At 40.5% G+C, this 25658-nt stretch overlaps 1 protein-coding gene and 1 pseudogene across 2 annotated transcripts in view; one reads left to right on the forward strand and one right to left on the reverse strand.

Moving 5' to 3' along the window:
* BMPR1A (bone morphogenetic protein receptor type 1A) overlaps window positions 1–25658 on the forward strand; it is a 201243-nt gene that overhangs the window by 20247 nt on the left and 155338 nt on the right. The window contains exon 2 of one of the 2 annotated variants that reach the window (XM_066350274.1): window positions 16651–16737. The exons of the other annotated variant lie outside the window; for it this stretch is intronic. The gene's annotated coding sequence lies outside the window, so the exon portion shown is untranslated. The remainder of the gene's footprint in view (window positions 1–16650; window positions 16738–25658) is intronic. 2 annotated transcript variants of the gene reach the window in all.
* On the reverse strand, window positions 22140–22567 carry LOC136380853 (large ribosomal subunit protein eL36-like; annotated as a pseudogene).

A 25658-nucleotide genomic window follows, 5' to 3' on the forward strand; every position in this document is an offset into this window, starting at 1 on the left:
GAGAAATAGTATAAGAGGAAATGAAAAAGAAAAAGAGGAGTAAGAAAAAAAATACAGTGAAAAATGAAAATTCTTTTGTGTTAAATGCACAAAAACTGTAGAATGGAGTGCTGGAGTTGGGGGAAATGCTAAAGAGATAAAAAGTGAAGTAAAAAGCACACAAAATGCCACAAATAAATAATTTGAATCCAGAATAAAGTAATTTGTTTGTGGGTGAGATTTGAATGAGAGAAAAAGTGAAAGAGAAAAGAAGAAACAAAAAGGGAGAGAGAAAAAAAAAGTTGAGTTAAATTTTTTGGAATGTAACACTCATAGAAGAAAAAAGTGGAAAATGTAACACCTATTGGTAAAATGAAAAGAGTAAAACGGAAAGTGGATAAAATGACCAAGGTTGAAGGGGGGAAAAAAAAGATAAAAAATACAAGGAAAGGCCCTGGCCGGTTGGCTTAGTGGTAGAGCGTCGGCCTAGCGTGCGGAGGACCTGGGTTCGATTCCCGGCCAGGGCACATAGGAGAAGCGCCCATTTGCTTCTCTACCCTTCCGCCGCGCTTTCCTCTCTGTCTCTCTTCCCCTCCCGCAGCCAAGGCTCTATTGGAGCAAAGATGGCCCGGGCGCTGGGGATGGCTCTGTGGCCTCTGCCTCAGGCGCTAGAGTGGCTCTGGTCGCAATATGGCGACGCCCAGGATGGGCAGAGCATGGCCCCCTGGTGGGCAGAGCATCGCCCCATGGTGGGCGTGCCGGGTGGATCCCGGTCGGGCGCATGCGGGAGTCTGTCTGACTGTCTCTTCCTGTTTCCAGCTTCAGAAAAATGAAAAAAAAAAAACAAAAAAAACAAAAAAAGAAAAAAAATACAAGGAAAAAAATGGAAAAAGTTTAAAAGACTGGATTTTTTCTGATTTTGAGAAGTTATCTTGTTCATTTTTCTTTCTTCTCTCTCTTTTTGGCCGGTGGTGCTGTAGCCCAGGTTCTGCCCCTGTGGCACTCTTAGGCAGAGATTTGCTGTTGTGTTGCTGTGGTGATGACATAAACTAAGCCTCAGTCCCATTGGTAGGTGGGGCTTGTTAGTGTTTGCAGGCTCCGACAATCTGTGAGTCAGTTTTCCCGGAGCCTCTCCCCAAATCTCTCCTTCCTGAACCAGCAGCCTGGGACCCAGCTGTGAAGTTGCCCCAGCCACTTCCTGGAGACCAAGAGGCTCTAAGAGCTGCCAAATCCCCCTTCTATCCCCATTCAACACTGGGTTCTGGGTAAGGCTTTGCCAGCCAGAGCTGCCAGCATAATCAGGCAGGACTGGGAGCCAATTGCCTTTCAGGTGTCTTTGTATGAGCCTCAGGCATGTCTAGTATACCTCAGCACTCTGCAGGCTGCTCTCCAGAGGCTTGTCTGCAAGCTGCCTGTGCGCTCTTCCCCCCACCACTTCCGCAGTTCTCTTCCCCAGGAGTGTGCTTTGTTAGCCTGTATGGCTGGTGGAGGCGCTGCGCCCATACAGGTCCGGGTGTAGGGAAGCTGACTTTTGTGTACTTCCCGCGCGCTGTTGTCTGGGAAGGCAGGATTATTCAGAAACTCTGGTCACAGCCCACACAGAGGGTCACTACCTATAGCAGGGGTCCCCAAACTTTTTACACAGGGGGCCAGTTTACTGTCCCTCAGACCGTTGGAGGGCCGGACTATAAAAAAAAACAACTATGAACAAATCCCCATGCATACTGCACATATCTTAATTTAAAGTAAAAAAACAAAATGGGAACAAATACAATATTTAAAATAAATAACAAGTAAATTTAAATCAACAAACTGACCAGTATTTCAATGGGAACTATGGTCCTGCTTTTGGCTAATGAGATGGTCAATGTCCAGATCCATATTTGTCACTGCTAGCCCTAACAAGTGATAGGACGCGCTTCCGGAGCATACGTCCCACGTCACCGGAAGTAGTACTGTACGTGAGCGACACCGTACTTTACTCCTCTCACTGACCACCAATGAAAGAGGTGCCCCTTCCGGAAGTGCAGCGGGGGCCGGATGAATGGCCTCAGGGGGCCGCATGCGGCCCGCGGGCCGTAGTTTGGGGACCCCTGGTATACAGTATGTTACCATAGAACCCTACTCTGTTTCTTCTGTTTACAGAACTTACACATATTAGTGGTTGAAACTTCAAACAATACAGGAACGGAGTAGAAAGTAAAAGTCTTCTGTAACCCTACCAATCCTCTCTTTCTTTTATCTTCATTTATTTCTTTCTCATAACCTCTTCCCCTTTCCATAAATGGGGCCATATTATGCATCCTTTTCTTTAACTTTGTTTTCACTGAATGTATAGGAGGGTTCTTTTTTTTTTTTTTTTTTTTTTAATTTATTTATTAGGGTGGAGGGGAGAGAGGGAGAGGAAGGAACATGGATTTCTTTCTTTGTGTATCCCAACCAGGGATCGAACCAACAACCTCTACACATCGGAATGACAATCAGAACCACCTGAGCTATCCGGCCAGGGCCTATAGGAGGATTTTTTTATGTCAGTAAATGTTGCTTTCGTTATTCTTTGCAGTAGCCAAGTATTTCATTTTATGAATATACTTTCATTTATCAATCCCTAGTGATGAATATTTAGATTGTTTCTATTGTTTTTGCATTAGAAACAATACTATGGTGCATGTACATATCCTGTGAGACTAATTTTGTAGGAGAAATTTTTAGAGATGCATTTACTGTAAGAGAAGCCATGCAGATTTGATGTAGTGCCAAACTGCTCTGAAAAATCTTTGCAACTATTCACATTCCAAGCAACAATGTTTTACTGTGTTCTCCCCAATTCCCCAACACAGTAACAACACTGTTTTAATCTTGGCCAGTCTGCCATCTTAAAAAACATTGTTACAGTTCTAATCTGTGTTTCTTTGATTATGAGTGAGGTTGAGCAGGGTTTTATATATTTGTTGGCTCTTTGCATTTCTCTAAACTTTATTTTTCTAATATGTTCATTTTTTTCTTACTCATTTGTAGGAACTCTTTTTTGAGGTATGGATATTAACTCTTTCTTTCGTGTGTTGCTTTTTTTAAAAAAGATTTTATTTATTGATTTTACAGAGAGGAAAGAGGGTGGGGGGAGCGAGAAGTATCAACTGATACTTGTTTCACTTTAGTTGTTCATTGATTGCTTTGTCGTATGTGCCTTGATCGGGCAGGCCTAGGGTTTTGATCTGGGGACCTCAGCATTCCAGGTCTAGGGTTTTGAACTGGTGACCTCAGCATTCCAGGTCGATGCTTTATCCACTGTATCACCACAAGCTAGATGGCACGTTATATTTTTGTAATTTGTCATTTGTTTTTTATTTTTGTTCATGGAATATAAAAATTTCCTTGTTGTTGTAAGAATATTAAAAAACAAAAAATGAAAAGTTTAAGTTATCTTATACTTTTAACTTAGGTTCTAAGCTCTTTGGTGGCTGAATTTTGCCCCAAAATAATTTGTTTTGTTGACTAATTCAGTGCTTTGTAAAGAGTAAGTGTTCAGTTTTCTGTATGTGTTGATGGTGAAAGGATATAGAATATGCCACTGTGGCATAAGAATTCTTTTCAACTGAAGGCATTTGAGAATAGGCTTTGTTCCTCCCTGAACTTCCTTATCTGCCTAAATCAGAGGGTCTCAGAAGAAATCGCTGTCATAAATTTCCTCTCTAGAGTTTTGAGACCAGGGAAGATTAACTCTCATCATTAGAGAATAGAATAAAGGGAGAGTGGGTACCACACCTAAACTGACATTGTCACAAAGGGATATTTTCCATCTGTTCACCTAGGGGTCCATTTATCTTTCCTAAACGTTAACTGTTTTCCTGTAAGTGCCCGTTTTCTCCTCCCTTTCCCCTATTAAAATGGTATATAAGTCCTAAATTCTAACTGCCTTCTTGACTCACTTTTTATGTAAACTCCGGTAAGTAAATGTAAACTCTGGTAAGTAAAAAAAATCTGTATTTTTTCTTGCCAGTCTGTCTTTTGTCAGTTTAAATTTTAGGCCCCTAGGTTTGAAACCTAAGAGGGTAGAGGAGAAGTTGTTTCTGGGCTGTTAGGGCAAGGGGTAACAAGCAGAAAAGTTTCTCTGTCTAAAAAGCAAAGTTAAGTATTTTAAATATAAAGAGCATATGTCAGATTTATTTAAGCTACGTTTTTCAAATTATATTCCTTAAAATTAAATATTTGTGCCTGACCAGGTGGTGGCGCAGTGGATAGAGCATCAGACTGGGATGCAGAGGACCCAGGTTCGAAACCTCTAGGTTGCCAGTTTGAATGCGGGCTCACCAACTTGAGCGCGGGGTCGCTGGCTTGAGTGTGGGATCATAGACATGACCCCATGGTCGCTGGCCTGAGCCCAGAGTTCGCTGGCTTGAAGCCTAAGGTTGCTGGCCTGAGACCAAGGTCACTGGCTTAGGTAAGGGGTCACTCGCTCTGCTGTAACTCCCCGTCCCCCAAGCACATATGAGAAAGCAAGCATTTAACAACTAAGGTGCAGTGAGGAAGAATTGATGCTTCTCATCTCGCTCCCTTCTGAACTGTCTATCCCTGGCTGTTCCTCTCTCTCTGTCACAAAGAAAAAAAAAAAGTTAGATGAAATATACTATTAGAGAGGCACCCCCCCCCCCGAATATATTCCTACAATTATAATGCTATTTGTTGAGTGGCATAATTACTCCTAATTGTATTGACTAAAAAAGTCTTTATTCTTCTTAAAGTTATTCATTGTTAACCTGTTTTTTCTAACCATCTTATCAATTTGAGTAGAAGATGGTTTGTGACAGGTTCCACTGGTCACTGAGAAGAAACAACAACAAAAAAGTCAGTTAAGGTTAAGCAAAATTTTTATACAGGAAGGTGTTAATTTCTTAAAAGAGTAAAGGAATCTTGATGTGATTACAGTGGTTTTCTCTTATCTGGATTCCAAATAACTTAAAAGGTTCTTGAATTATTTATATTTTTAGTTATCTATTTATATATTTATTGTATGGTGTACTTTACTAGTTTATGTTTACTAGGTTTGTGACCTTTCACCAAAGTAATTAATCTTTCTAAGCCTTCTCTCCTCATATGTTAAATGAGGGAAACAGTACTCTCTCACAGGCTTACTGTGAAGACTGAATGAGTGAGGGCGGTTAAGCACTGAACAGTGTTCCTGACAGATAGTAATGCTTAATAAATGTTAATAAAGGGGAATATTTGTGTATGAGAAGTTGAGGTCAGTTTTATTTTCCTGAAATAGTGCTTTAATCATCATCCGTACTTGTTAAAATGTTTTTCTCTTGTTTCTAACTTGCTTCTAATATAAAATTCAAATGATCTCAGACTGGCCTGCTCCAGCCCAGTTGTCTTTTTTGAATATCTGCATGTATAGTGTCCTTGAAAATTAAATCTAATCTCTATACCTTCTGAAAGTATGTGTCATTTTTTTTTCCAATTTATTTATTGATTTTAGAGAGAGGAAGGGAGAGAGACAGAAACATCGATCTGTTTCTGCAGGTGCCCTGACTGGGGATTGAACTGGTAACCTTTATGTATCAGGATGATGCTCTAATCAACTGAGTTACTGGTCAGGGCAGTATGTGTTATTTTTGTTCATAGTAACTTTTGAACTTGCATAATACTTCTGTAGTCCAGTGGTTCTGGAAAATTGACCAGGAGGTTTTGTTGCTTTTCCTCTTTTATACCGCAAGAATCTGAGGGTCAAATAAGTAAGAGCAAAAATTAAGTAGAATCAGAGTTTTCCTAGTTATATGAGAATGGGCACTAGATCCCCAGAGTTAACTATAAAATGAAGTCAAGACTCCATTTTAATGGCCTGAAGCCTCTCCAGGGCTTATTAAGATGTAACAGAAACCCATCTGAAGATGGAGGGGAGGGAAACTGCACAGTGTTCCTGCAGCGGCTAGTTGGCCTTCAGGAACACTAGTTTTTGCTTCCTTCTTCCTCCCTTGGTGTGGCCTTTCCTTAGAAACATAAGGGTGGGTAGGTGTAAGACCCTGGTTGGCAAACTGCAGCTCACTAGCCACATGCTGCTCTTTGGCCCCTTGAGTAACTCTTCCACTAATGAGTTTGCCGACCACTGGTCTAAGAGAACCAGTCCTAAAGGTTAGGAATACTAGCCAAAAAAAAAAAAAAAAAAATGAAGTGGAACATTTCATTACCTAGATGATAGTCATTATGCAGCTGACTGGTTTATCTGTGCTTACTGAGCAAGGGATAAAGAAAATTGGAGACAAGTCTCAATATGGACAGTGGGTGGCAGTGCAACAGCCTGTATTTGTTTGAATTTGTTACTTCAGATGGGTAATGTAGAAGGTAAGAAGGGAGCAAAAGTAGTTAGAAGTGGTTGAGCTGATGCAGATCTTTAAGAAGGGAAATAAATGTGCAGTAGGTTGGAGTCCTTCACCCTTCAGTCACCAAAGAGCTCTAGCTTGTCCCCAGAAAAAAAGCCATTATTTGGCTCCCTGCAATACAGATAGTACATTCAGTATTAGTCAGAGAAGTGGTAACAACCACAGAGTGCTACAAACAAAAGCACTCAGATATTGAGACAGTTTATTCTCCCTCATGGCTCCTTCCCTTCCCCAGTAGACCAGACCGCACCCCTTTCTTGGACCATGGGCCAAGCTTTAGTTTAGAGAGGAAGGGAATGGATTGTAAGATTAAAGATTAAACTTTATGCAGTAGTAAATCAGACTGGACTTTCTAATAACAAAGCTACTAGAAAGCTCTAGGAATTGTTCTAGATGTCATTCAGGGGTAGGAAAGGGAAATTGGACCAAGAGTAGTTGGGAGTAGAAACTGGAGAAAAATAACTTTTCTCATGTTTGTGCCAATTTTAGACCCTTTGTTAGTTACATGAATATCAGCTCTGACACTAGACCTCATTCTTTTCTCTCTAAAAGCTATTAGAATATTAATACAGTCCTTACTATACAGATTTGTGTGAGACAGAGACAGAGGGACAGATAGGGACTGACAGACCAGAAGAGGGAGAGATGACTGGGGAGGAGGTGCTACAGCAGAGCGAGAGATCCCTTGCTCAAGCCAGCGACCTTGGGCTTCGAGCCAGCCACCTTTGGGCTCAAGACAGTGACCATGGGGTCATGTCTATGATTCCACGCTCAAGCCAGCTACCCTGTGCTCAAGCCAGAGACCTCAGAGTTTCGAACCTGGGTCCTCTGCATCCCAGTCCGATGCTCTATCCACTGTGTCACTACCTGGTCAGGCCAGAATATTAAGTCTACGTAATGTTGCTGATAGGCAGATGTTGATTTACTGGCAGGCACACGGGGAGAGTGCTCTGGGCCCGAACGTCTGAAGGGCCCCACAAAACTGCAACTTTACACTTTTTTCTAATGACACCAAGTTTGGTTTTATACGTGCAATTTTAACATTAATACTACATAATATTGTTTATTTAAAAATGTGGTTAACATATTTTTTTTATAAATTTTTATTAATGTTAATGGGGTGACATCAATAAATCAGGGTACATATATTCAAAGAAAACATGTCCAGATTATCTTGTCATTCACTTATGTTGCAAACCCATCACTCAAAGTCAGATTGTCCTCTGACACCTTTTATCTAGTTTTCTTTGTGCCTCTCCCCCTCCCCCTCCTCTTTCCCTCCCGCGCCCCCCCTCCCCCCCACCCCCGGTAACCACCACACTCTTGTCCATGTCTCTTAGTCTCGTTTTTATGTCCCACCAATGTATGGAATCATGTAGTTCTTGTTTTTTTCTGATTTACTAATTTCACTCCGTATAATGTTATCAAGATCCCACCATTTTGTTGTAAATGATCCGATGTCATCATTTCTTATGGCTGAGTAGTATTCCATAGTGTATATGTGCCACATCTTCTTTATCCAGCCTTCTATTGAAGGGCTTTTTGGTTGTTTCTATGTCTTGGCCACTGTGAACAATGCTGCAATGAACATGGGGCTGCATGTGTCTTTACGTATCAATGTTTCTGAGTTTTGGGGGTATATACCCAGTAGAGGGATTGTTGGGTCATAAGGCAGTTCTATTTTCAGTTTTTTGAGGAACCACCATACTTTCTTCCGTAATGGTTGCACTACTTTACAGTCCCACCAACAGTGGATGAGGGTTCCTTTTTTCTCCACAGCCTCTCCAACATTTGCTATTACCTGTCTTGTTGATAATAGCTAATCTAACAGGGGTGAGGTGGTATTGCATTGTAGTTTTGATTTGCATTTCTCTAATAACTAATGAAGATGAGCATCTCTTCATATATCTGTTGGCCATTTGTATTTCTTCCTGGGAGAAGTGTCTGTTCATGTCCTCTTCCCATTTTTTTTATTGGATTGTTTGTTGTTGAGTTTTATGAGTTCTTTGTAAATTTTGGATATTAGGCCCTTATCTGAGCTGTTGTTTGAAAATATCATTTCCCATTTAGTTGGCCGTCTGTTTATTTTGTTGTCAGTTTCTCTTGCTGAGCAAAAACTTTTTAGTCTGATGTAGTCCCATTCATTTATCTTTGCCTTCACTTCTCTTGCCTTTGGAGTCAAATTCATAAAATGCTATTTAAAACTCAGGTCCATGAGTTTAGTACCTATGTCTTCTTCTATGTACTTAATTGTTTCAGGTCTTATGTTTAGATCTTTGATCCATTTTGAATTAATTTTCGTACAAGGGGACAAGCTGTAGTCGAGTTTCATTCTTTTGCATGTGGTTTTCCACTTTTCCCAGCACCATTTGTTGAAGAGGCTTTCTTTTCTCCATTGTGTGTTGTTGGCCCCTTTATCCAAAATTATTTGACCATATATATGTGGTTTTATTTCTGGACTTTCTATTCTGTTCCATTGGTCTGAGTGTCTATTTTTCTGCCAATACCATGCTGTTTTGATTATCGTGGCCCTATAATATAGTTTGAAGTCAGGTATTGTAATGTCCCCAGCTTCATTCTTTTTCCTTAGTATTGGTTTGGCTAATCGGGGTTTTTTATAGTTCCATATAAATCTGATGATTTTTTGTTCCATTTCTTTAAAGAATGTCATAGGGATTTTGATGGGAATTGCATTAAATTTATATATTGCTTTGGGTAATATGGCCATTTTGATTGTATTTATTCTTCCTACCCACGAACAAGGAATATTTTTCCATCTCATTGTATCTTTTTCGATTTCCCTTAACAATGCTTTGTAGTTTTCGTTATATAGGTCCTTTACATTCTTTGTTATGTTTATTCCTAGGTATTTTATTTTATTTTATTTTTTTATTTATTTTTTGTATTTTTCAGAAGCTGGAAATGGGGAGAGACAGTCAGACTCCCGCATGCGCCCGACTGGGATCCACCCAGCACGCCCACCAAGGGCGATGCTCTGCCCACCAGGGGGCGATGCTCTGCCCCTCCGGGGCATCGCTCTGCTGCGACCAGAGCCACTTTAGCGCCTGGGGCAGAGGCCAAGGAGCCATCCCAGTGCCCGGGCCATCTTTGCTCCAATGGAGCCTTGGCTGCGGGAGGGGAAGAGAGAGACAGAGAGGAAGGAGGGGGGGTGTGGAGAAGCAAATGGGCGCTTCTCCTATGTGCCCTGGCCAGGAATTGAACCCGGGTCCCCCGCACGCCAGGCCGACGCTCTACCGCTGAGCCAACCGGCCAGGGCGGTATTTTATTTTTTTTTGTTGCAATCGTGAAGGGGATTATTTTTTTGAGTTCGTTTTCTAATATTTCATTGTTGGCATAGAGAAAGGCTATGGACTTTTGTATGTTAATTTTGTATCCTGCGACCTTACTGTATTGGTTTATTGTTTCTAGTAATCTTTTTGTGGAGTCTTTGGGGTTTTCGATGTATAGGATCATATCATCTGCAAAAAATTGATACCTTTACTTCTTCTTTTCTGATATGGATGCCTTTTATTTCTTTCTCTTGTCTGATTGCTCTGGCCAGAACTTCTAGTACCATGTTAAATAAGAGTGGAGAGAGTGGAGAACCCTGTCTTGTTCCTGATTTAAGGTGGAAAGTCCTCAGTTTTATGCCATTTAATATGATGTTGGCTGATGGTTTACCATATATGGCCTTTATCATGTTGAGATATTTTCCTTCTATACCCATTTTGTTGAGTGTCTTAAACATAAAGTTGTGTTGTATTTTATCGAATGCCTTTTCCACATCTATTGATAAGATCATGTGGTTTTGTTCTTTGTTTTGTTGATGTGGTGTATTACGTTAACCGTTTTATGTATGTTGAACCATCCTTGAGATTCTGGGATGAATCCCACTTGATTATGATGTATTATTTTTTAATATAACATGTATTTTTATTTTCCCTGTCTTTCTCTCTCTCTTTTTTTTAAGGGGTCCAATATTTTCTTCGGTGCCCAGGGCCTCAACAACCTTAATCTGCTTCTGCTGATAGTTCTCCAACTTTAAGCAAAATGACATAGAACAGTTTTACCCTAGAGTAAAGGCTATACATAGGACTTACGTTTTATAGCAGGGGTCCCCAAACTACGGCCAGCAGGCCACATGCGGCCCCCTGAGGCCATCTATCCGGCCCCTGCCGCACTTCAGAAAGGGCACCTCTTTCATTGGTGGTCAGTGAGAGGAGCCTAGTTCCTATTGAAATACTGGTCAGTTTGTTGATTTAAATTTACTTGGTCTTTATTTTAAATATTGTATTTGTTCCCGTTTTGTTTTTGTTTTTTACTTTAAAATAAGATATGTGCAGTGTGCATAGGGATTTATTCATAGTTTTTTTTTTTATAGTCTGGCCCTCCAACGGTCTGAGGGACAGTGAACTGGCCTCCTGTGTAAAAAGTTTGGGGACCCCTGTTTTATAGCATCTTATCAACGTTACAATGACAGGACCTTAAACGAAACAACATTATTTGTGTACCTGCTGCTGTACATGACTATCTGATCTTAGTAACTGTTTACACATGTATTTACAGTTTTGTTCAATATAATTTTAGTATTAAGCTTATTTTATTTAATTCTGACTTTCAAATTTATATACTATATGATAACCTTTTAATTGGACATTAAGGAAAGTATATTATTTCTTAGTTTTTATGGTTAGGGTTTATTAAACCTTGAAAACATTACATAAAAAGTACTCAATAAAAGGCACTAGTTTAATATATTTTATTAGTATAGGAGATTTTGAGTTTATAAAGTTTTAATTTTTAGCCATTATTCACATAAAAAAGGTAAGTTGGTTTTATTTTAAGTAATCTGAGCAATGAAATACAAGATTGAGGGGATTGCTTGGATTATGGCTAGTACATTCACCTTAGTATGTGCCTGGCTCTATTTTAAGCATTTTACACATATTGATCCATTTAATCCTTACAAATATTCTGTGAGGTGTTCACTAGGTATTATCAATTCCTTTTACACACGAGGAAAATGAGGCTGCAAAGGTTAAATAACTTGTCAAGGGTTGTACAACTATAAGTGGCAGAGCTGGGATTTGAACCCATGTAGCCTGACTTCAGAGTCCATGTTTTTAACCACAGAATTATATTCATTCTCAAATGAAATATGATTAAGATGAGGTTGTATAGTACACACACACTTTATTTTTACTTTTTGTCTGCTTTTATTTCATATTCTCCACATAGAGTAGATAAATTTGCCCCGTTTCCTGTAGTATTACCTAAGGTACCTGGTATAAAACATTACTTCCAGTCTGACCTGTGGTGGTGCAGTGGGTAAAGCATCAACCTGGAATGTTGAGGTCCCTGGTTTGAAACCCCGGGCTTGCCTGGTCAAGGCACATAGAGGAGTCAATGCTTCCTGCTCCTCCCCCACTTCTCTCTCTCTCTCTCTCTTCTTTCTCTATCTCTCTATCGCCCTGCCTCTCTAAAAAAAAAAAAAAAAAAAAAAAAAAAGGAATAAACCATTACCTCCATAAAAGGTCTAAAGATACTTATTTGATGGGTTAAATTTGATTGACTTTTAATAATTAACTTCTATTTTTAATATTTAAAATTTGTTAGAAACTTTTCATAGGTAACTTTTTGATTGATACTCTATGACTTGCCTAATGTTTCCTTTGCATTGTAGAGAAAAGAATATTACAAGGTCAGTGGAATACAGTTGTTTTTTAAACATTTATTCAGAAACCTTTCTATAAATAAGTATTTTAAAAATTAGTGTTGTATTATGTATCTCATTTCTGATACACACACGTTTAATTGTTGATAACACAGACAAGTCTTATTTTATAACTTTACCATGGCTATTACTCTTTTATTTTTTAAAAAAGAATTTAATTGATTTTACAGAGAGAGGAGAGAGAGGGGCCGGGGAGTGAGAAGTATCAGCTCATAGCTGCTTCACTTTAGTAGCTCACTGATTGTGGTATGTGCCTGGACCAGGCAAGCCAGGGCTTTGAGTTGGTGACCTCAGCATTCCAGGTTTGATGCTTGATCCACTGCTCCATCACAGGTGAGGTCCATGGCTGTTACTTTTAAAGTTGTTGAAATTGCATAGAAATATGTATAGCATAATTATGTTATTTGCATTGTTTCTTAGAACACATTTAAAATCTACCCCGTGAGAGTTGAAGAAGAAAAAAGTTAAAAACATTGCAGTCTCAATTGAAAGTGAAAGTGAATAAGCTCAGCTAACGGGGCAGTTTTTGAAGCCAAACAGGTTGGAAAATGAAACCCGTTTTTACCCATCAATGATGCTGAGACTGTCTCTGGAGTATTAAATTGCTTATATTGTTCCATAAAAGTCATTTAAATATAATTAATTCATTATGTCATATAGACATTAAAATTTCTTTTCTTGAAAATTTCTCTTCAAAACAAGTCTTTTTTGCCTCCTGATTATAAAACTAATACTCACTAAAAAACTTAAAACACAGAAAAGCCCTGAGAAAAGTAAAAATCCCTTACATTTATATACTACTGAAAGATAGTATCCAAACATTTTGGTATACACAGTCTAAGTTTTTTTAAAAAAATCTTACTATTGACCGAAGACAAGATGGCGCTGGAGTAGGCGGATCCACATCCTAGAATCAAAGTAGATTATAAACTAATTTTAAGAACTATCATCTGGAAAAACCAACTTTGGACTAAACTAAGAGGACGCTTCAACCAAGGAACACTGAAGAACCCACACCAAGACTGCTAGTGTATCCCAAGGTTCTCTTTACCACGCCACAGTCGCAGAGCTCCAGGGAAAAGTAACCTGGTCTCATCTCTCCAGGCAGAGGAGAACAGAAGCTCCATCTCCACACATGCTGCAGATGGCTTTTCCAGTCTACCTGAATCATTACCAGCTAGAAGCAGCGGTCATTGGGACTTGGACGTGAGCTGCAAAGTATAGAATTGTGACAATTCCAGTGCCATGTGGACTTTTCCTGGATGTGGACTTTTCCTGGACTCCTGCTCCTTGTGACAGCTCCTAATCGACTGAACTGGGGTTGGGTTGCATTTGCAGGGATTTGGAATGGTGTTGGTGCCAACTTGGACTTGGTGAACATGTTAAGGACACTACTCTTTTATGGATTCTTGCTGTATTGGCCAAGAGTTTGCTTAAAGGCCTTAATCACTGTAAAACAAAAATTAGAAGACTGAGTAAAGAAGATGTGGCACATACACACTATGGAATACTACTCAGTCATAAGAAATGATGACATTGGATCATTTACAACAAAATGGTGGGATCTTGATAACATTATACGGAGTGAAATAAGTAAATCAGAAAAAAACAAGAACTGCATCAATCCATGCATTGGTGGGGCATAAAAACGAGACCAAGAGACATCACAAGAGAATGGTGGTAAGGGGGGGGGGGGGAGGAGGGAGAAGGGGAGGGGGAGGGGGAGGGGGAGGGGCACAAAGAAAACTAGATAGAAGGTGATGGAGGACAATCTGACTTTGGGTAATGGGTATGTAACACAATTGAATGACAAGATAACCTGGACATGTTTTCTTTGAATATATGTAGCCTGATTTACTGATGTCACCCCATTAAAATTAATAAAAATTTATTTATTAAAAAAAATTAAAAAAAAATCTTACTATTTAATGCTTCTATATAACTTAAGAATTTGAAGAAATTAGGTGAGCAAAGCTGACATTCTGTTCATGCATTACACCTGAGTAGCTGAACCTGAAACACAAGAAACTTGGAATTAAGGGGACAAGGAGAGTGTTACTTAAGTAGAAATAGAAATAGTGAACTCACAAGTGTAGGTAGTGTGGGAGAAGTTTTTTGCTGACACCCCAAGTTTCAGCCCAATAAGTGGAGTTACTAACCCTTGCTACAAGTGGAAAAATAAAAAAAGAAATAAAAAGTTTTTGAAGTTTGGCTGTCTTGTTCTAGTTATGTGGTCATCTTTTTCCTATATATTCTTCCTCCCTTTTTCATCCTTGCATCTTTAAAACGTTTTTTTGAAGTGTTTTGATTGATTTGAGAGAAAGTAATTGAGGGGGAGCAGGGGGCATCAACTTGTTCCAATTAGTTGTTCCAGTTGTGAACTCATTGATTGCTCTGACACCTGATTGGGAATCAAACCCATGACCTTGTTGCACCAGGAGGATACTTTATCCACTGAGTCACTGGGCAGGGCTCATGTTTTTTAAACTTAAAAAAAAAATTAGGATGTTTCAAATTTGATGTGTTTTTATGTAATAACGGACAAAAATAGAATAAGATGTGAGGAGAAACTGAGGGAGGTCGAAAACCATATGGAAAAAAATTAAAAACCTCTAGCAAAATGAAGCTAAAAAGAATGGAATCTAAACACAGAGTGCACATCTGCTAGGCAGCTGTACATTCTTTATTCATAGGTTCTGTTGCAGAAATAGCAAAAGTAACTGAAGGAAAAACATATCCTAAATAGACTGAGCATATATTCTTATCACTAACTGTGAGAAGTACATTTTTAGCTATACCATATGTGTGTAATTTATTTTTAAATGAGTTATTCCTCTTTTTAGGAGTTATAAAAATTCTTTTCTAAAAATCACTTCTGGGTTAAATTTAGGTTTCCTATTTTTATCTTTAGCAATGAATCAATATTTTATTAAATTACAGATCAGGGAACTTTCAGTGATACTAAAAGGGTGTGATGTTACAATTTGTTACTGCCTTCCTTTTGTTCAGTATTCAGGGGTATAGGACACTTTAATCTTTGCCCTTCAAAAACCAAGTCTTCCAAATTTGTTTAAACAAAGATAATACATTTTAAAATCATGAGGTATTATAAAGTAATTGAAATTTTTGTATTTTTCTGAAGCTGGAAACGGGGAGAGACAGACAGACTCCCGCATGCGCCCAACTGGGATCCACCCGGAACGCCCACCAGGGGGTGACGCTCTGCCCACCAGGGGGCGATGCTCTGCCCCTCCAGGGCGTCGCACTGTTGCGACCAGAGCCACTCTAGCGCCTGGGGCAGAGGCCAAGGAGCCATCCCCAGTGCCCGGGCCATCTTTGCTCCAATGAAGCCTCGGCTGCGGGAGGGGAAGAGAGAGACAGAGAGGAAGGAGAGGGGGAGGGGTGGAGAAGCAGATGGGCGCTTCTCCTGTGTGCCCTGGCCGGGAATCGAACCCCAGGCCGATGCTCTACCACTGAGCCAACTGGCCAGGGCCAAAAGTAATTGAAATTTAAAAAGGGAAAGAGCTTGAAAGAGTTTTTACTTTATCTAGTCCTAGGATGCTTTGTTAATGACTGATGTTTGTGCTGTACCCTGTATAGCTGCAGAGCACTTTTATGTCCATTATCTCTGTGATTTTCATTGTCTTACTAACAATTTTTTTTTTTTTTTTTTTTTTGCATTTTTCTGAAGCTGGAAACAGGGAGAGACAGTCAGACAGACTCCCGCATGCGCCCGACCGGGATCCACCCGGCACGCCCACCAGGAGCGACGCTCTGCCCACCAGGGGGCGATAATCTGCCCACCCTGGGCGTCGCCATGTTGCGACCAGAGCCACTCTAGCGCCTGGGGCAGAGGCGAAGGAGCCATCCCCAGCGCCCGGGCCATCTTTGCTCCAATGGAGCCTTGGCTGCAGGAGGGGAAGAGAGAGACAGAGAGGAAGGCGTGGCGGAGGGGTGGAGAAGCAGATGGGCGCTTCTCCTGTGTGCCCTGGCCGGGAATCGAACCCGGGTCCTCCGCACGCTAGGCCGACGCTCTACCGCTGAGCCAACCGGCCAGGGCTTACTAACAATTTTTTTCTCTTAAGTTGAACATTAGGACAGAGCACTGTCAATTCAGTCAGTGGTTCTAGAACACTCTAATTTTTCTAATCTTCTAATCTTACAAGAAATGATATTAGCTCTATGTATAGAGCTAATACATATTCATATTTTGAAAATATAGAAAAGTAGAACAAAGGAAAAATATCTCCAACATCTTATTCTAACCATTGTTAATATTTAATATTATTTTTTTTTAGTCTTCTTTTTCTATTTATATTTTTTGCACAGTTTGCTCTGAGGGTATAATGTTTATGTCTTTTAAAAATTTACATCTTAAGCATTCGTGATTTAAAAATATTGTTCTTAACCATTTTTTTCTCACTGTTTCAGTAAAATCTTTCTTTATTTGAGGTAAAACATTTTATCCTAGGATCATTTTATATAAATATATGTATACATAGTGGTTAAGAGCATGGACTTTGCTTTGGTTTAAATTTCAATTCTTTTTCTTTTTAGCTGTGCAGCTAGCAATTTTGGCCAGTTGATATCTCTGTTTCCTCATCTGTAAAATGGGAATAATGGTCCCTACCTCATGGAGCAGATGTAAGTTTTATATATATATATTATATCTTAGAACCATCTCTGACCCATTGTAAGCATTGTGTAAGTACCTAAAAGTTTTGATCAGGGACTGTAATCACTGCAGACAAAAATAAATAAATAAAAAGGATATAGTAAATTAAACAACACTATGAAAAATGTAACCTAATATGTGTAGAAACATACCCATTAAGGATGGAATATGACCTATTTGTTGGGTCATAAAGCAAGTCTCAGTAAATATCGAATGATTGAAATCATTCACAGTGTCATCTGACCACAATGAAATTAAGTTAGAAGTCAGTAACAAAAGATGAGAAAAGTCTTTGAAATTAATCATTACACTTCTAAGTAACCCATGGGTCAAGTAAGAAGTTACAAAAGGAATTAGAAATTAGTTTGGATTCAATAATAGTTGTATATATCATGTTAAAATTTGGGATACAGTTCATTCTATACCTGGAAGAAATTTTATAGCTTTAAAAATATATATTAGAAAAGTAGAGAGGCACTTGATCTGTGGTGACGCAGTGGATAGAGAGTTGACCTGGAATGCTGAGGTCACTGGTTCGAAACCCCGGGCTTGCCTGGAAAGGGCACATACAAGGGGCAACTAGTATGAGCTGATGCTTCCTGCTCCTTTTCCACTTTCTCTCTCCTCTAAAATTAAAGAAATAAATAAAGCATGCCTCATTAATAAACAAAATGCTCAAACTTCAGTGGTTTGACAGAGTGAAAAGTTTTTTACTCCATGTCCAGTTTGGGTCAAGTAGGCAGTTGAGATTAAGCCTCTCAGAGAGTCTGCCCTCTTGTAGCTACACCTGTGGAACACATGGCTTTCTTGGTTGCTATGGAAGGGAAGAGAATATTGGAGGGTCATATAACAATTGTGTAACTTTACCAGGAAGAACTAGTCATTTGCCCTTATTCAACTGCAGGGGAATAGGGTAGTGTCGTTCTTCCATGTTCTTGGAAGTAGAAGAGATCTAGCCATGGGTGAACTTTAAAAAGTCTTTATAACAATGAGTTTGCTTTTCCTGGCCATAGTTGAGTGGAGCAAGGTTGGACCCCTGATCCAATTGTATTGTTTTGCCTAGGAATGTGTTTTGGGGTCACTCATTGGAGTTAGTATTGGAGTGCTCAGGTCATTAGTCACACAGGCTTTGCTCCCAGACAGGGGTGGTGGTATTCAAGTCGCTGGGTGATCAGAAGTTGATCTATAGAAAGAAGAAGAAATCAGATGCATTACAGAAATAAGGTTTTGTGTACCTTTGAGGAGAAAAAATAACTCCATTGAAGTGTTCAGTAGCTTTCCATTTTCATTAGGTTCTTAATGAAGACTGGTTGTAGTTCCTGCACATACATAGATTTCTTACCAATATATATTTTCCCAATTCCTGGAATATTTATAAAAAGTGAGCATGGCCTGACCAGGCGGTGGTGCAGTGGATAGAGCGTTGGACTGGGACATGGAGGACCCCAGTTCGAGACCCTGAGGTTGCCAGCTTGAGCACTGGCTCATCTGGTTTGAGCAAAGCTCACCAGCTTGGACCCAAGGTCACTGGCTCAAGCAAGGGGTTACTCAATCTGCTGAAGGCCCACGGTCAAGGCACATGTGAGAAAGCAATCAAACAACTAAGGTGTCTCAACGAAAAACTAATGATTGATGCTTCTCATCTCTCTCTGTTCCTGTCTGTCCCTATCTATCCCTCCCCCCCATCTCTGTTAAAAAAAAAATACATTAAAAAAAAAAAAGTGAAGCCCTGGCCGGTTGGCTCAGTGGTAGAGCATCGGCCTGGCGTGCGGAAGTCCCGGGTTCAATTCCCGGCCAGGGCACACAGGAGAAGCGCCCATCTGCTTCTCCACCGCTCCCCCTCTCCTTCCTCTCTGTCTCTCTCTTCCCCTCCCGCAGCTGAGGCTCCATTGGAGCAAAGATGGCCCGGGCGCTGGGGATGGCTCCTTGGCTCTGCCCCAGGTGCTAGAGTGGCTCTGGTCGCGGCAGAGCGACACCCCGGAGGGGCAGAGCATCGCCCCCTGGTGGGCAGAGCGTCGCCCCCTGGTGGGCGTGCCGGGTGGATCCCTGTCGGGAGCATGCGAGAGTCTGTCTGTCTGTCTCTCCCCGTTTCTAGCTTCAGAAAAATACAAAAAAAAAAAAAAAAAGTGAGCATGTTTTGTGCTAAAAAGAAAATCCCTAGAGCAGCCTGACCAGGTGGTGGCACAGTGCATAGAGCGTCGGACTGGGATGTCGAGGACCCAGGTTCGAGACCCCGAGGTTGCCAGCTTGAGCGCGGGCTCATCTGATTTGAGCAAAAGCTCACTAGCTTGGGCCCAAGGTCGCTGGCTCCAGCAAGGGGTTACTTGGTCTGCTGAGGGCCCGCAGTCAAGGCACATAAGAGAAAGCAACTAAGGTGTCACAATGTGCAACAAAAATCTAGTGATTGATGCTTCTCATCTCTCCATTCCTGTCTGTCTGCCCCTGTCTATCCCTCTTTCTGACTCTCTCTGTCTCTGTAAAAAAAAAAAAGAGAGAAAAGCACTAGATTTATAGAAAGGAAAAAAAAAAAAAAAGAGGAGCTAGGTGATATTTATATTTTCTGACCAGAGTACAATAGAATTTAAGAGCAGTAGAATGACTCACCCCCCACTCCAACGCAAACATACAAAAGAAACAAAAACATAAGTCCAAAACGAAAATACCTACTTTCTTTTGGGGAAGGCAAAAGACCTACCTTTTAAATAGCTTTGAGGGACAATCATAACTGAAGTTACACAATTTAGAATTGTCGTGAGAGCACTGCATATCAACATAGACAATGTGAAACTGGGAAATTTCATGGCAATTACGTGTTAGTAAACAAGAAAGATTAAAACCGAATGAACATGGAATTCAATTCAGGCTTATTAAAAGCAACAAAATAAACCCAAATTAAGTAGAATGAAAGTATTAATAAATATAAGATCGTACATTAATGAATAATAACTCAGGAAGTTCAAAAGTTGGCAGACTGGGCAAGTCTGATTAAGAAGAAAACAAGCTAGCCTGACCAGGTGGTGGCGCAGTGGATAGAGCATTGGACTGCGATGCAGAGGACCCGGGTTCGGGACCCTGAGGTCGCCAGCTTGAGTGCGGGCTCATCTGGTTTGAGGAAAAAGCCCACCAGCTTGAACCTAGGGTCGCTGGCTCCAGCAAGGGGTTACTCAGTCTGCTGAAGGCCTGCGGTCAAGGCACATTTGAGAGAGCAATCAATGAACAACTAAGGTGTTGCAACACGCAATGAAAAACTGATGCTTCTCATCTCTCTCCGTACCTGTCTGTCCCTGTCTGTCCCTCTCTCTGACTCACTCTCTGTCTCTGTAAAAAATAAATAAATAAATAAAAATTAAAAAAAAAAAAAGAAAACAAGCTAGAAGTAAATATTAAAAAGGAGCTAGGGAGCCTCACCTGTGGTGGTGCAGTGGATGAAGCGTCAACCTGGAATTCTGAGTCTGCCAGTTCAAAACCCAGGGCTTGCCTGGTCAAGGCACATATAGGAGTTGATGCTTCCTGCTCCTCCCCCCTGCTCGTGCTCTCTCTCTCTCTCTCTCTCTCTCTCCCCCCCCCTTTCCCTCTTCCCTTTCTAAAGTAAATAAATAAAATCTTAAAAAAAAAAAAAAGGAGCCAGGGACATTTCTATAGATACCAAGATGAAAAGCCTTAGAGTGTTATATATAACTTTATAGCATACATAGTAGGGATTAGATGAAATGGATTATTTTCCAGGAAAATATAAATTACTGAAATTGTCAGAAGGAATAAAAAAACTTGATAATACAGTAGCTAATGAAGAAATAGAAATATTGTGAAAGATATATGTACCCTTTAAAAGGGTCAGATGTTGTTACGACTTTAAAGTAATTGATGAGGCTGAGTGGATAGAGCATTGGACTGGGACGCAGAGGACCCAGGTTTAAAACTCCGAGGTCACAGGTTTGAGTGCGGGATCATCCGGCTTGAGTGTGGCCTCACCAGCATGAGCATGGTCACTGGCTTGAGCTTGGGATCATAGACATGACCCCATGGTTGCTGGCTTGAGCCCAAAGGTTGCTGGCTTGAAGCCCAAGGTGCATCACTCACTCTGCTGTAGCCCCCCCCCCCCCCCCATCAAGGTATATATGAGAAAGCAATCAATGAACAACTAAGGAGCCGCAACAAAGAATTGATGTTTCTCATCTCTCTCCCTTCCTGTCTGTCTCTATCTGTCCGTCTGTCTGTCTCTCTGTCTCTGCCACACACACGCACACACAATAAAGTAATTGATGATTCCCATGTTACACATTCCCAGAGGAAACAAAGAAAGTACAAGAGAAAAGATGTTCTTCAAAGCGAGCATAATGCTGCTAGCAGAAAGGATTGCACAGAAAATAGTTGTTTTCATTTATCACCTCATCGTAGAGTCCAAAGTAAAGTAACAGTAAACCAAATCCAGCAGTGTGTTAAAACTGTAGGGCAAAGCTAGACCAAGGAGTCAAGGACGAGTTGACCTTAGGAAATCTATTTAAATATCAGTTACACTATGTTAATAGATCAAAGAAAAAAAAAAAACATGGTCATCTCAATTGACACTAGAAAAAAGTTCATTGACCATTTCTGGTAGACTAAGTTTAGGACAGGATGAAATTTCCTCAGCCTGATTAGGGGTAAAACCATGTAGGGCATATAGTAAACTCAATTATTAAGTATTTTCCATGGAAAAAAGAAAAATACTCATTTTTAAAAAAGATTTTAAAAATTTATTGAGAGAAAGGGGGAGAGGAGCAGTAAGCCTCAACTCTTAGTTGCTATAGTTGTTTCTTGTATGTGTCTTGACCAGGCAAGCCCAGGGCTTTGAACCAGCAGCCTCGGCATTCCAGGTTGATGCTATCTCCACTGCGCCACCACAGGTCAGGCAGAGCAAAACTCATTTTTACTGCTGCTGTTAAACATTTAACTGGAGGCCCTGGCTAATGGAATAAGACCTTCTTTAGTGTCCTCCACTCTCCTTCATACCTCAGATCTGTTATGCAATAAATGCTTATAATTATAGTAACTATGGCACCCTCCGTAATTTCATTTTCAAGCACCCTACTCTCTGATCATCACTTGTCACTGTTGCAGCTCATGCCTTCTAGTACAGTCTTTACCCTACAACCCATTGACCCTATTATCTTTTCACTATTTCCCACCACATTCTCCCTTATGTTCTCTCCCTTCTTACACAGTTTACAGTCTTAGTTGTAATTGTTTGGTTGCAGATATTTTCAACAGCCTTTCCCGCATTTCTTTCAATGCTTAGTTGGGAAAAATCCAGTTGTGCCTACTCTGACCTTCTTTTTTATGGTCAAAAACAACAAATTTACCCTCAACAGTTTTGTTTTTTTTTTGCCACCACAAGGACCCCAAGTTCCTGAACAGAATTTATTATATCCAGAGATAGGGCTCAGTCCTTCTTGGCTGCTGCCTTCCTTATGGCTGCAAGGACGTTGCTCAACTCCTCTTGCTTCCTCTTGGTACGGATGTGTGTCCCTACCCTTTTCTTGATGAATTTCAGGGCTCTCTTGTCCTTGGAGACCTTGAGCAGCTCCATGGCACGGTGCTCACAGGGAGCAAAGCCACACACTTCTCGAATCATGTCCCGCACAAACTTGGTGTGCTTGATGAGGTGCCCTTAGTGGCGGCTGTGCCTCGGCTTGCTCATATTCTTGGTCACTTTGTGGCCCTTATTGAGGCCCACAGCCATGGGGTAGCCAAAGCCATGGCTGCTCGTTCTCAGTGGCTGCCGTGGCGGAAGGCTACCCTCAACACTTTTTAAGTGTATTGTTAATTATGTGCACACTGTTGTGCAGACAACTCTAGAACTTTTTCATCTTGCTTGACTGAAACTCTGTACCCATTGAACAGCTTCCCATTTCACTCTCCCAAAGCCCCTGGCAACCACCATGCTGCTTTCTGTTTCTTGAGTTTGATTACTTTAGATTTTGCAAGGACATGAAGTTACCCCTATTTGTCTTCTTGTGATTGACTTATTTCACTTAGCGTAATGTCTTCAAGGTGCATCATCCATGTTTGTAGCATATGACAGGATTTCCTAAATTTTTAAAGGTTGGATAATATTCCATTGTATGTGTATACCATATTTTCTATATATTCATTTAGTTTTTTAAAAATAATATTTTTTAATTACACTTGACATAATACTAAATTAGTTTCGGATATACAACATAGTAATCAGACATTTTGTATAACTACAAAGTGGTCACCCTGATAAATCTAGTACCCATCTGACATCATACGTAGTTATTACAGTATTATTGACTATGCTTTCTTTGCTATACTTTAATATCCCTGTGACTGTTTTATAACTACCAATTTGTACTTCTTACTCTTCCCCTTTTTCATGCCCCAGTGCCCCTCCCATCTGGTGGCCATCAGAAAATGTTCTTTATTTTTGAATTTGTTTTCTTTGTTTATTTTTTTTTTAAGATTCCACATATAGGTGAAATCCTATGACATTTGTCTTTCTCTGTCTGACATATTTCACTCAGCACTATAACCTCTAGGTCCATCCATGTCATTTGAGGTTTCATTCTTTTTTGGGGGCTGAGTTCTATTCTGTTGTATGTATCCACCACTTCTTATATAAATACATTCATTTATTGATGGGCACTTAGGTTGCTTCCATATCTTGGCTGTTGTAAATAATGCTACAGTGAACATATGGATGCATATGTCTTTTTGAATTGATGTTTAGGTTTCCTTGGATAAATACCCAGATACGGAGTTGTTGGATCCTCCTTTGTCTTCTTAAAATTTTTTTTAAATTTTTAGTGAGAGGAGGGGAGGCAGAGACAGACTCCCACATGTGCCCCAACTGGGATCCACCTGGCAAGCCCACTAGGGGGCGATGCTCTGCCCATCAAGGGCTGTTGCTCCGTTGCAGCTGAAGATACTTTTTAGTACCTGAGGTGGAAGCCATGGAGCCATCATCAGTGCCTGGGGCCATCTCACTCTAACTGAGGCATGGCTGCACGAGGGGAGGAGAGGAAAGAAAGAGAGAGAGAGAGAGAGAGAGAGAGAGAGAGAGGGAGAGAGATAGACAAGTGAGAGAAGTGAGAGGGGGGAGGGGGGAAGAAGCAGATGGGTGCTTCTTTTGTGTGCCCTGACTGGGAATCAAACCTGGGACTCCTGCACGCCAGGCCGACACTCTACCACTGAGCCAACCGGCCAGGGCTCTCCTTTGTCTTTTGTTATAGTCTTTGTTTAAAGACTATATTGTCTGGTACAAGTACAGTTACCCCAGCATTTTGTTGTTGTTGTTTTCATTTTCGTGAAATATATTTTTCTGTTCCTTTACTTTCAGTCCGTGTGTCTTTTGATCTGAAGTGCATTTCTTGTAGACAACATATGTGAAGGTCTTTTTTATCTATTCGGCTACCCTGTCTTTTGGTTGAAGCATTTAATCCATTTACATTTATTTATTTTTATGACAGAGACAGAGAGAGAGTAAGGGACAGATAGGGACAGATAGACAGGAAGGGAGAGAGATGAGAAGCATCAGTTCTTCGTTGCAGCACCTTAGTTGCTCATTGATTGCTTTCCCATATGTGCCTTGACCAGGGCGGCTACAGCAGAATGAGTGACCCCCTTGCTCAAGCCAGTGACCTTTGGGCTCAAGCCAGCAACCATGGGGTCATGTCTGTGATGTCATCGAACCTTCTCTCAAACTGGTGAGCTCATGCTCAAGCCAGATGAGCCCATGCTCAAGCTGGCAACCTCGAGGTTTCGAGCCTGGGTCTTCTGCATCCCAGTCCGGTGCTCTATCCACTGTGAAAACCACCCTATCAAGCTAATCCATTTACATTTAAAGTAATTATTGATAGATATGTACTTATTGTCATTTTATTATTCATTTTTTATCTTCTTAAAGAAGTTCCTTTAACATTTCTTATAATACTAGTTTGGTCGTTAGGCACATAAGCTTTTTTCTTGTCTGGGAAGCTCCTTATTTGCCCTTCAATTCTAAATGACAGCTTTGTTTAGAAGAGTAATCTTGGCTATAGGCTCTTGGTTTTCATCACTTTGAATATTTTGTGTCCTCTTGCCTGAAAAGTTTTTGTTGATAAATCAGCAAACAGTCTTATGGGAGCTCCCTTGTAGGGAAGTGCTTTTTTCTTGCTGCTTTTTAAGATTCTCTTTGTATTTAATCTTTCACATTTTAATTTTTAATTTTTTTTTTTTTGAGAGAGTGACAGGAAGGAAGGTAAGAAGCATCAACTTGTAGTTGCTTTCACTTTAGTTGCCCATTGAGCTTCTTATACATGCCATGACTGCAGCTGTGCCAGTGTCCCCTTACTCAAGCCAGTGACCTTGGGCTTTTCATGCCAGTGACCTTTGGGATCAAGCTGGTGAGCTTTGGGATTGTGTGGATGATTTCTCTGCTAAGCCAGAGACCCCGTGCTGACAAGCCTGCTCTCAGAGCCAGGAGCCCCAGCTTTCTTCGTTGATACTTGATCCACTGCACCACAACCGGTCAGGCTTTCACATTTTAATCCTAGTGTGTCTTGTTGTGGGCCTTTTTGGGTTCATTTTATTTGGGACTCTTTGTATTTCCTGGACTTGAATGCCTATTTTCTTTATCAGGTTAGGGAAGTTTTCTGTCATTATTTTTTCATATAGGTTTTCAATTCCTTGATCTTTCTTTTCCCTCTGGTACCTCTATAGTGGGAATATTGGTATGCTTGATATTGTCCCAGAGGCCTCTTAAACTATTGTCATTTTGGGGTATTCTTTTTTACTTACCTTCCACATTTATCATTCATACTTCGGCCTCATCTAAGTTGCTGTTGATTCTCTCTCATGTAGCTTCATTGCATGTACTGCAGTGTTTTTCAATCAGTGGTCCATGGAA

Source organism: Saccopteryx leptura, chromosome 9 (genome assembly GCF_036850995.1).
Source record: "Saccopteryx leptura isolate mSacLep1 chromosome 9, mSacLep1_pri_phased_curated, whole genome shotgun sequence".
In the NCBI taxonomy this organism is placed as follows: Eukaryota; Metazoa; Chordata; class Mammalia; order Chiroptera; family Emballonuridae; genus Saccopteryx; species Saccopteryx leptura.